Below are 10,869 nucleotides of genomic sequence, written 5' to 3'. Positions count from 1 at the left end.
AGTTATGTTTACTAAATAAAGCAATCCAGCTACCTGTAACATCAGTTATACTTAGTAAATAGAACAAACCAACTACCTATATCAATAATACATATGTATGAATGAATTTATACTTCCTGATACTTTACCATTTGATCTTCACAAGAAACCTAGAGGTTAGTATTAATATTTCCACATTGTTATTCAGAAGATATCAGAGCTGAGAAGTGAGGTAAAAATTTGCCTCTTGTCACACATTTGGCATGGCAGAAATAGTGTGTGACCAGCTCTTAAGAATTTTATCCACTGGGTCTCACTCAAGTTCTCCCATTATGGCATCACAGATGCTATAGGGGGACCATCTGGAGTCTACCCAGCTAGAGAATAACATCATACTCTCTCTCCAAGAGAAGACCTCCAGTGAGAGACTGGGGATTTAGAAGATCAGGCCAAGGACAGCCCTGGATTGTTGGCTACAGCTGAGGATCAGGATACCACTAGAGCAGAAAAGGGTGAAACAGGAAAGGTGACTCAGTAACCCAAGAATCAAAAAGCCAAGCCAACCATCTAACTAGTGATTTTCAAGATATGGAGCACAGCCAACAGGTAGGCCATAAGCATCCTCCCGTTGGCCCACAAACCAATTTGCTAAGTCTTTTCGGTGGCTCATACCAGCAAATGAAATCCTAAATTTTTATCTGTGTATGTTCTGTCACTAAAGGCTACTTACTAAAAACTACTAAGCTAACAGTTCATTGTTTTAGCTGGTGATCAGTGGCTCATGCCTGTTTCTAATTACTCATGAAAGTGAGACCTGGAAGATGGTGGTTGGAAGCTATCAGGAGCAGAAAACTGCAAGATTCCCATCTCCAAAAAAGCAAGCAAAAAAAAAAAATGTAGGGTGAAAGGTGTGGTTCGAGTGACATCTGACAAATCAAGCTAAGCAAGCACAGGGAGAAATAAGTTAACAGTATTTAGTAATCATATATAAAAAATGTAACAAATAACTACAGTTTAATAAGGACTTAGAATTTGCCTGATCGGTAGGCAACATTTGGTGATATTTGAAAAGTTCCTGCTATACACATTCATGGACATATTGTTGAAATACCCCCATCTTTGGAAAAGGTTGTTCTATTATCAGTACCAGTATTATTGAATTGTTGTGTTTTCAATAATTTCCAGTCCTGACTGTTAATCATAAATTCTATTTCATTTACCACCATCACCATCTATCTCATTAGCCATGTAATGGGACAGTAGTGCCTATTCAGTATAAGTAGACAAAAACCTGTGATACTTTAAAACACATTCAGATTGTGGTACACAGGGGAGCCATTATACTAATATTAACACAGCGCATACTCATATAATGCACCCAAAATGTTTTGTACACAGTAGTTTGTTTCTAGTAAGGAATTTTTGAAAAGTAGGAATGATAGATGTCTTGGAGAATTTTACTCCACTTGTGTGGGCCTCAGTCAAAAAGCTGAAAATAACTGAGCAGAGTAAGATGGAGAGATACGAGAAATATTCTTGAGGCAGAACTTGGAGAGTCTTCTGTTGGTGTAATTTTTTTCTTCCCTTGTTTTCTTTCCTTCCTTTACCTCTCTTTTCTTCTATCCTATCTCTCTCCTTTCTCTTCCTGATTTTCTTTCTCTTTTTTCTCCCTTTCTCTTTCTTCCTTTTTTTCCTTCCTTTCTTTCCCCCTCTTTTCTTCCATCCTTCTTTTTCGTCTCTTTCTTTCTCTTTCTATTTTCTTCCCTTTTTCCTTTCTTTTTCCCCTTTCTTTTTCCTTTTCTCTCTCCCTCCCTCCATATGCACTAGTACTGGTGCTTGAACTCAGGGTCTGGCTCTCTCATTTAGGTTTTTCACTCAAAACTGCAGCTCTATCATTTGAGCCATACCTTAAACTCTGGCTTTTTTTCTTTTTACCAGTCCTGGGTTTTGAACTCAGGGCCTGGGCACTGTCCTTGGAGTTTCTCAAGGCTAGTGCTCTACCCTTGAGTCACAGCACCAGCTCTGCTTTTACTGTGTATGTGGTACCAAGGAATCAAACCCAGGGTTTCATTCACGCTAGGCAAGCATTCTATCACTAGGCCACACTCCCAGTCCCTCTAGCCTTTTTATTGGTTACTTGGACATAAGAGTCTCATGGATTTTTCTGCCCTGCCTGGTTTCAAATCTCAGATCTTAGCCTTTTGACTACCTAGGATTACAGGCTTGAGATACCAACCTCCAGCTGTGATGGCATTTCTAATCCCTGAGCCCTATGGAATGGATAGAGAAGGAACCATTAAAAATGACATAAGTAAGAAAAAAAAGAGAGAACATAGTACATTGTACTATGCTTGTGCACTGTAAAAAAAAAAAATACGCTGCCAGAAGTGAATGAGGGCTGAGATGCAGATATCCTTTGCTGGTCATGAAGCCTAGTATCAGAGAAGTGGAACTCTTTGTCTGCTTCTACAGATGCCTTTCAGTAAATGATTTCAAAAGTGCCTATTTGTGTAGGTACTCCAGAAACTTCCAGGGGTGATTGCTTTCTTGTATCTTGAAGATGGCCACCTCCTGCTCTCAATCAGAGAAAATGGCTTTGTCTTAAAGGTAATGAAAAAGTATCACTTCTATAATAATAAAGTAAATTACTTTCTTAAAAAGTATTGACATGGGTCTATAGGCCATTTTTGTTTCTTCTTCAGAGAAGACTCTCCTTAAGTCTTTGGCCCATCTTTTAATGGGATGGTTGTTACTTTGGAGATTAGTTTTGGATTGATTCAATTTTTTGAACTGTTGATATATTTTAGATATGAGGCCTTTGTCTATTGTATGGTTGGTGAAAATCTTCTCCCACTCTGTAGTCTTCCTAATTAGTTTACTAGCTACAAAAATGGCCTATACACACACGAAGAAATGCTCAACATCTCTGGTCATAAAAGAAATGCAAATCAAAACAACTCTAAGATTCCACCTCACTCCAGTTAGAATGGCCAGGATCAAGAAAACTAATAACAGATGCTGGAGGGGATGTGGCCAGGAGGGATCACTACTACACTGTTGGTGGGAGTGCAAACTCGTTCAACCACTATGGAAAGCAGTATGGCAGTTCCTCAAAAGACTAAACATAGAACTCCCCTATGACCCAGCAATTCCACTACTTGGCATTTACCCAATCATCCAGAAACAAGGATATACTAAATTTACCAGCACAACAATGTTCATTGCAGCACTATTTACCATAGCAAAGATATGGAACCAACCTAGATGTCCCTCAGTTGATAAGTGGATCAAGAAGATGTGGTATTTGTACACAATGGAATTCTATGCTGGTGTCAGAAAAAACGACATCGCCCCATTTGTTAGGAAATGGAAAGACTTAGAAAAAATCATATTAAGTGAAGTAAACCAGACTCAAAGGAACTTAGGCTCAATGGTTTCCCTCATTTGTCATAATCAGTAGAAACCTTGGGCTCTCCTAGCAGAGATTGGCAATAGAGCAAAACCTTGATACAAAAGGCCATATAGTAGGACGCTAAATGAAAGGATCTCTAGGATATAGAAACATAAGCCATATAATCAATGATTGTTGTTCTTAAGGTACTATGTTATCTCTCATCTCTTTTGCTGTCCCTTGGTTATCTCATATTGTTACAGTATCTCACTTTGTTACCTGATATATTGATATATTTGTGTTTGGTTATTTGAAATTGGATAGGGAATGGGGGAAAACAAGATGAGGGGTGGAGGTGGGGGGAGGGAAATGGGGACCAAGACATGTGAAAGGGTATCAATGTATGGTAATTAATGCACCATCTATCTGGCAAATATCATGTAACCCTTCTATTAATTACATTAAAAATATATGAAAAAAAAGTACTGACATGGTATTGTAGCTCAGAAAAGTCCAATATGCTTGAATTTCTGGCAAAATTAGGACATTGTGAGAGAGTCTTGGTATAACAAGGTCATTTTTCCTCTTTTTTGAAATCATATCAAGAAAATATTTGCAATTTTGGGGGGAGGAGAAGCTTCAAAGGAAGAATCTGTGAAGAGGCTGTTTTATTATCCTGAGAATCTTCATGTTTGAATTCATCACCAGGAAATCATCTGGTTATTAGAAATTAGAAGTTCTTTAATTGAAGGAGGCCAAAAATAGTTATGTTGTTCCAAAAATCTATCCTAGATTAATGTAACTTTACCCATACTGTTTTATTACAGCCTTTCCACCATGGTTAATCATTGCATCTGTACCATCACACAAAGTGATAGTTGTCTTAAAGTAATCCTCAGTGAATGGTAAGATATCACCAAAGATGCAGATATAAAATAATATTTAGTTTGGCTGTTGAACATTATTCATCTTGGTTTCTTGCCTGGCATCTGTTAGGACAGATGTAACTACATTGTGCTATCCTTTACCAAGATTTTGCTATCTGAATTCCTACTTTTCATTCAAAACTCGCATTTCAGAAATAGCCAGTGGTTGTTACCTTATTGATTTTTCTCTAGATGACTGATGTATTTGGTATGACTGAAATTGAATGTCTCTGATGTATCAGCTGTGATTTTATAGGTCTGGGTAGTTGGAAAATGGACACAAGAGGTTATCAAGTTGTAGAGATCCATTGTTGTTGGTGTTTTTTTTGTTGTTTTGTTTTGTTTTCTAGTGCTTTAACCAATCCACAAAAGCCCAAGCCATTGTTTTGCTGGAGGAGCACATAGAATATATATATATATATATATATATTTAAAAAATAAAAAAATTAAAAAGTCACATATAGTCAGTACAAAAAATAAAATCCCAAGAACTATGACCAAGTTTTATAACTTATTATCCTAAATGATTTCTATGATGAATAGTGCTGCAATGAATGTGGTTGTGTTGATGGCTTTACTATCATGTTCAATTGAATAAATGCCCAGAAATAGAATTTCTGGGTCATGGGTAATTCTGTATTTATTTTGCCAGTCCTGGAGCTTGATATCAGAAGCTGGGCACTGTCCCGATCTCAAGGCTAGCACTTACCACTTGAGCCACAGCACCACTTCCAGACTTTCCTGTGTATGTGGTACAGAGGAATTGAACTGGGGCTTCGTGTATGCTAAGCAAGCACTCTACCTCTAGACCACACTCTCGGCCCCTGTGTTTAGTTTTTTTTCCCAGGAACCTTCATGCTGCTTTCCAAAGTGGTTGAACAAGACATTCCCACCAACAGTATTGTCAAAGTTTCTTTTTGATCACATCCTCACCAGCATTTGTTGTTATTTTCTTGATAATGGCTATTGTATCTGAGTTTAGATGGAATCTCACTCACACACTTTGACATTTCCTTTATAGCCAGAGATGTTGGGCATTTCTTCACATGTCTATTGGCCATTTTTACTCCTTCTGAGAAGTCTCTCTTTAAGGATTGTTGTTTCTTTGAGGGCTTAATTTTTGAGGATTTAATTTTCCAAGTTCTAAGTATATTCTAGATACAAGATCCTTGTCTTATGTATAACTGGAAAAAAATCTCCCATTCTGTGGACTTTCTATTTATCATGTTATCTATGTCCTTTGCCATGCAGAACATTTTAAGTTTGATATAATCCCATTTGTCAAGTCTTTCTTTGATTTTTTTTGTAGACTCATTTTAATACAGAAACTGAACACTGATTCCTAGGGAGGCTAACTCGGTCAAGACTGCTTACCTAGTAGGATATAGCCCGGGCTCTAAGCCTATCTTTTGATCTGAAAACCTATTCTTTGCATTTTATTATCATATTCTAATAGCAATAGTGCCCTTTTTATTTTATTTTATTTATTTCTAACAGTTCAGATTGATTTAATCTATCCCCAAATAATGGAAAATTGTCATATGTATCACATCGAGATCCTTTTTATTTAATAACCTGCATAAATGCGAAGAGGTTGGTTGATAACATCATAACCTCTCCAGAAAGTAAACTTGAAATTAACCTAAAACCAGGTCAGAAGGTTATGAGTTTCTTTTTTTCCCCTGTAAATTTTACTGATATGTGCCTAATAATTTAGGCCTTTCTCATTTTTAAAATAATCATTTTATTTTAATATTCACATTTCCTTTGGATGGTTTTTGCTTGTGTGTGTGTGTGTGTGTGTGTGTGTGTGTGTGTGTGTGTGTGTGTGTGTGTACTGTGCTGAGGCTTGAACTCCAGGCTTGGGGACTATCCTTTAGCTTTTTTTCTTAAGGCTAGTTCTCTATCACTTGTGCCACAGCTCTTCTAGCTTTTTAGCAGTTAATTGGAGATTAAGTCTCATAGACTTTTCTGCCAGGGCTGACTTCCAACCCAAACTTCTCAGCCTCCTTAACTAAGATTACAGGTGTGAGCTACTGGTATTATCTGTTTTTTAATTCTCTCTTACCTAATTGGCATGCGTAACATTCCAGTTCTTTTTCCCTTCTAAATCATTTTTATTATCTTTAAATAACTGTACAAAGGAGTTTTAGTAAAACCTGTTAATTTATTTGCAAAATTCAGCTTGGTCAGTGTCACCCCTTCCATCATTCTCCCCACACTTCCATCTACCCCAATCCCACCTATCTCTTTAAATTTCCTAATTGCATTTTCATTTATGCTCATTGAATAACATGACTGTATTCACCAACCATTCCCCTTTCCATTTGTCAGCAACGTCCCCTTAACCCTCTATCTCTTTCAGACATATTTCAACTTTCTGGTATCCACTTTGTTAAGCTGTTTACACCATGGAAATCTATCTATATATTCTATATTTTAGTCAATTTGGTCATGCATATATGCACATACCCTGTATGTGTTTTTATATATGTTTACATAAGCCCCTTTTCCCTATGAGCCTGACTTACATCATTTAGCATGTTTTATCCAAGATCTTCCATATCCCTACAAATGACAACATTATACTTATCAATTTCCTTCCTTATAAATGAATAAAATTCTAGTTTCTTATCCTAAAATATGTGTGTGCATGTACAGAAACAAGGATCTTAGAAAACTTGCCTCCTTACTATTAAAAGGAATGTTTAAATGGATTTTTCAATAGAATTTTTAAAAAGATATAATGACTGGAATAAGACAATGCTGGAGAACTACTAAGATACCTTATCACAGCAGAATTTTATACCATTGGCAAGTTTGATGATTTGAAACCTAACCAATTTATTTGTGTAAAAATCTAGCTTTCCCAGAACTGGAAACACAGGTCATTTATAGCCAATAGTGTGATAGGAGGTTTGGATTCTTATGAGCATAACATACTGAAAATTATGTTTTTCTTCATCAGATTTGCACCTGGAATATAATCTCTAACTTCTGCATGAATAGTAGTGGGAAATGCAGGGGAGAGAGTATCACATACTGGACTTGAGAGGGTGGGAAATTAGGATACTGTTTCAGAGAACTTGGGCTAGGATGAGGAATTAATAGAGCATCTGGGTCTATTTATTCCAGAGAAGAAATGTATGTATGGGAAAAACACAAATGCTGTCATAAAATATTGAGAGAAACATTACAGAGATGATTAGAACACTGTTCCAAAAGACAGATCACAGGCACAAAATGAAATTACTGGATTGAATGATCATTAAGTTCCATTAAATAAAATCCTGATGCTCTAAAGTTACAAGGAAGGAGCAATGGACTCGATGCATGGGAATACTTCCCCTAAATAAAACTTTTTTCTCACTCACTGAGCTGAGACCTCAGTCCTTTGTGATACTTTCACATTCAGAAGGAATATGGGTTACCAATTAGCAAGGATGTGATTGGTATACCTATTTTATCAGTGAAATTGTTAAGAAGCTTTACTAGTGTCTTTTGAATTCATGGTTTTATTTCCTACTTTATTATTTTTTGTTTTTATTATGTATTGAAACAATGTATGACTCCTTATTTTTATAGCAGCTATAAAACTCAAGTCACATGCTAGCTTGCACCAAGAAAATGCCATTCCAGGTCAGAATGAGAATGTCATTGAATTCTATATTGCAGATTGCACACAATTGACTGACTGACAAAATCTAGAAATAAATGAAGATCATTTTGACATTTAGGAATCACAGAGATAGATGCCACCCAACAATATCAAACGCTGAACGAGATCATAAGCCTGTAACAAGTTGTGATGTTTTCTGACCTGGGAAATCATGCTATCTGTTTCTAGATCAAAACATTGCTGGGTTTCTTGCAACTACTAAGCCTACCTTCTAAAGTAGGAGAATAAAATTAGCAACAGCAAATTTGTTGAACACCCTATTCACTGACGTTGAAGTGAAGCCCATCTAAACACAGGAGATGACTAAATATGCAGATTGACTGATATTAGAGAATAGAGAAGGTGAGAAGAAACACTGGATGTATTGGGGGTGATTTCTGTTGCAAATACCAAAGAATTCATATCAAAATGGTCTAAGCAAAAGGAATGTGTTGACTTAGACCACTGAAAGATTCAGATGTGACTGACTCCCAGGAGATATTCCCTCTTTCCTATTCCCTCTTGACTCTTGTATGTCCCATCTTGGCTTCATCATTATCTGGAGATCCCCTTATCCGATGCCCCCAGAAGCTCCAGGTTTACATTCTTTCAACTCCTAGTCAAAGAGACAGTATCTCCAAGTAATGTCAATATTAAGCCCTGAATTAAGTTTCATTGGCTTGGCCTGGAACACATACACTCCCTTTCACTAATGGCAGAGGCTGAGGGATTATGGCACCTCAACCACATAGACAGTAGGAGGGAAAACTACAGAAGGAGACTCATCATGGATGTCTGAGAAGCTCCACTTGGGAGCTTCTTCTGGCTTCTGGAGCCACTAGCATTTGACATTTAATGAGCAAAGCTTTCAGAAGCTCAGTGGATGAAGAGCTCTGAGACCACACAGCAATTTGGGATTTAGATAGTTATTAGTCCATGAATAACACATTTGATACAAAACATCACCTGTTCTCTGGGTGACCTTATCAGGAGAAAAGAACATATATCAGAATTTAGAATCCAGTACTGTCATCTTAGGAAGCAAAGAAAGACTCTGTGAAGAGTATATGGATTTGCATAGATGCTCAGATGCAAATGTCACTGCTGTGTCATTAATAAAGAAACTCTTAGAAGTTCTGGAAGTGTACCCTTCAAGGAGGGGATACAGTAAGAGTTAAAACCTGACAAGGGGCCGGGAGTTTGGCCTCCAGGTTTGATTCCCTAGTACCACATAAATAGAAAAAAGCTGGAAGTGGTGCTGAGGCTCAAGTGGTAGAGCTTTAAACTTGGGAAAGTCCAAGGACAGTGCTTAGGCCCTGAGCTCAAGCCCAGAACTGGCAAAAAACAAAAACATACCTGGCAAGCCAGAAGTCACACCTTGCCACTATGATTCAGTTTCTTAGAATGTGGAGATTGTAAAGATCATGATTATAAGCTAGCTAGGGCAAAAAGACTGTCAGATCCTTCTCAACCAATTAAAAGTTGTGTGTGGTGTTATGTACCTGTCATCTCAGCTAAAAAGGAAGAATAAAAAGAAAGGTTTCAGTTTAGGAAGGCCTGGGCATAAATGCAAGATTCTGTTCAAAACAAAAACTAAGCTATTGCTGGGTGCTGGTGCCTCAAACTTGTAGTCCTAGCTACTCAAGTGGCTCACATCTGAGGATTATAGTTCCAGGAATCTGAAGATTCCAGGCAGGAATGTCTATGATGCTCTTATCACCCATAAACTAAGCCCCCAAAATCAGAAGTGAAATGGTAGCTTAAGTGGGAGAATGATAGCCTTGAGCAAAAGAAGTTTAGAGACAACACCCAGGCCCTGAGTTCAAGGCCTAGGACCAGTGTGTGCGCGTGTATGTGTGTGTGTGTGTGTGTATGTGTGTGTGTGTGTGTGTGTGTGTGTGTTGACCTCAACTAATTACCTCTGTAACTATCCTATTTCAAAATATAAAGTCACATTCAGAGGTTCTAGAGTTAGGACTTCCACATAATTTCAGGGGTGCACAAGTCAACCCATGCTGGTTTATCTTCTGTTGCTGTTGTGTTAATATTACAGGGTTGAAATGACCTTTTACTTAAGTGTTATAATTCCAGAGCCAAGTATATCTCAATATTCTATGGGTTGAGAGGAGTAGACTCCACAAGTCCCTCTTTCCCATCACTGAGATCATCAGGATGATAGAAGGATAAAAGACCAGATTCTTCCAACTAAAAAGATTTAGAAGATCTTTTGAAGCAATGAGTTGGAGGAGAATCAAAATTCTTTTGGCAAAAAAGGGGATTGATTCTTTGACTTCGTCATTTCATGAGGAAAGCCCTTTGTTGTTTCCTTCCCAACAGGGATAAGAGAATACAGTCTTCACTGTCTAAGGAGTAGGCATCGGGAGAGGATTGGTTCATTCTAAATTTGACATTTGAAAGCAACTTCTGTTACTAACACATGAGAACATGTCACTAGAAATGCCCACTTGCCCAGTGTGAGTGAGGCTTTGTGCTAAACAAAACAAAGCTCTGCATTTAACCACAGTCAAGTCCTTTATGGGACTGCCAAGAATAACATGCATGATTGCAGCCCATAAAAAAATACACCTTGTGGCATCTGCATTGTATCTACTCTTTAGGACAGAGGCCACTATTCCTGAATAAGTCGGTGCTAATCTGAAATCCAGGACCAAGTTTTGCAGAGTGATGTTTTTCTTCACTTTTCTGATATTCTCTACCCAGCCAAGCATAAATAAGTGGACAATATTGCTCCTGATCACTGAAGCTCTACAGGTAGGGTTCTAAAGCCCCTAACTGATGAATATGTGCCATATGGAGCTAACATCAAGTCCTGATGTGAAGTCCCTTGTGCCATCTCTTTGTACCAAGCTGTGTGTATTTGAAAATAGCTCAAGTCATTGGGAACAGGGAAATAT

General features: G+C 37.7%; 1 protein-coding gene across 1 annotated transcript in view; it reads left to right on the top strand.

The window, feature by feature from the left end:
* Positions 1–364: 364 nt before the first annotated feature.
* Positions 365–10,869, top strand: part of Ehbp1 (EH domain binding protein 1) — a 283,776-nt gene continuing 273,271 nt past the window's right edge. Inside the window, exon 1 of the mRNA XM_090336837.1 lies at positions 365–585. The gene's annotated coding sequence lies outside the window, so the exon portion shown is untranslated. The remainder of the gene's footprint in view (positions 586–10,869) is intronic.

The sequence above is a fragment of the Megascapheus bottae genome, chromosome 7 (genome assembly GCF_031878675.1).
Source record: "Megascapheus bottae isolate mThoBot1 chromosome 7, mThoBot2.hap1, whole genome shotgun sequence".
Taxonomy (NCBI): domain Eukaryota; kingdom Metazoa; phylum Chordata; class Mammalia; order Rodentia; family Geomyidae; genus Megascapheus; species Megascapheus bottae.
The sequence above is the reverse complement of the archived record's forward strand: the minus strand, read 5'-3'. Positions and strand labels throughout refer to the sequence as shown.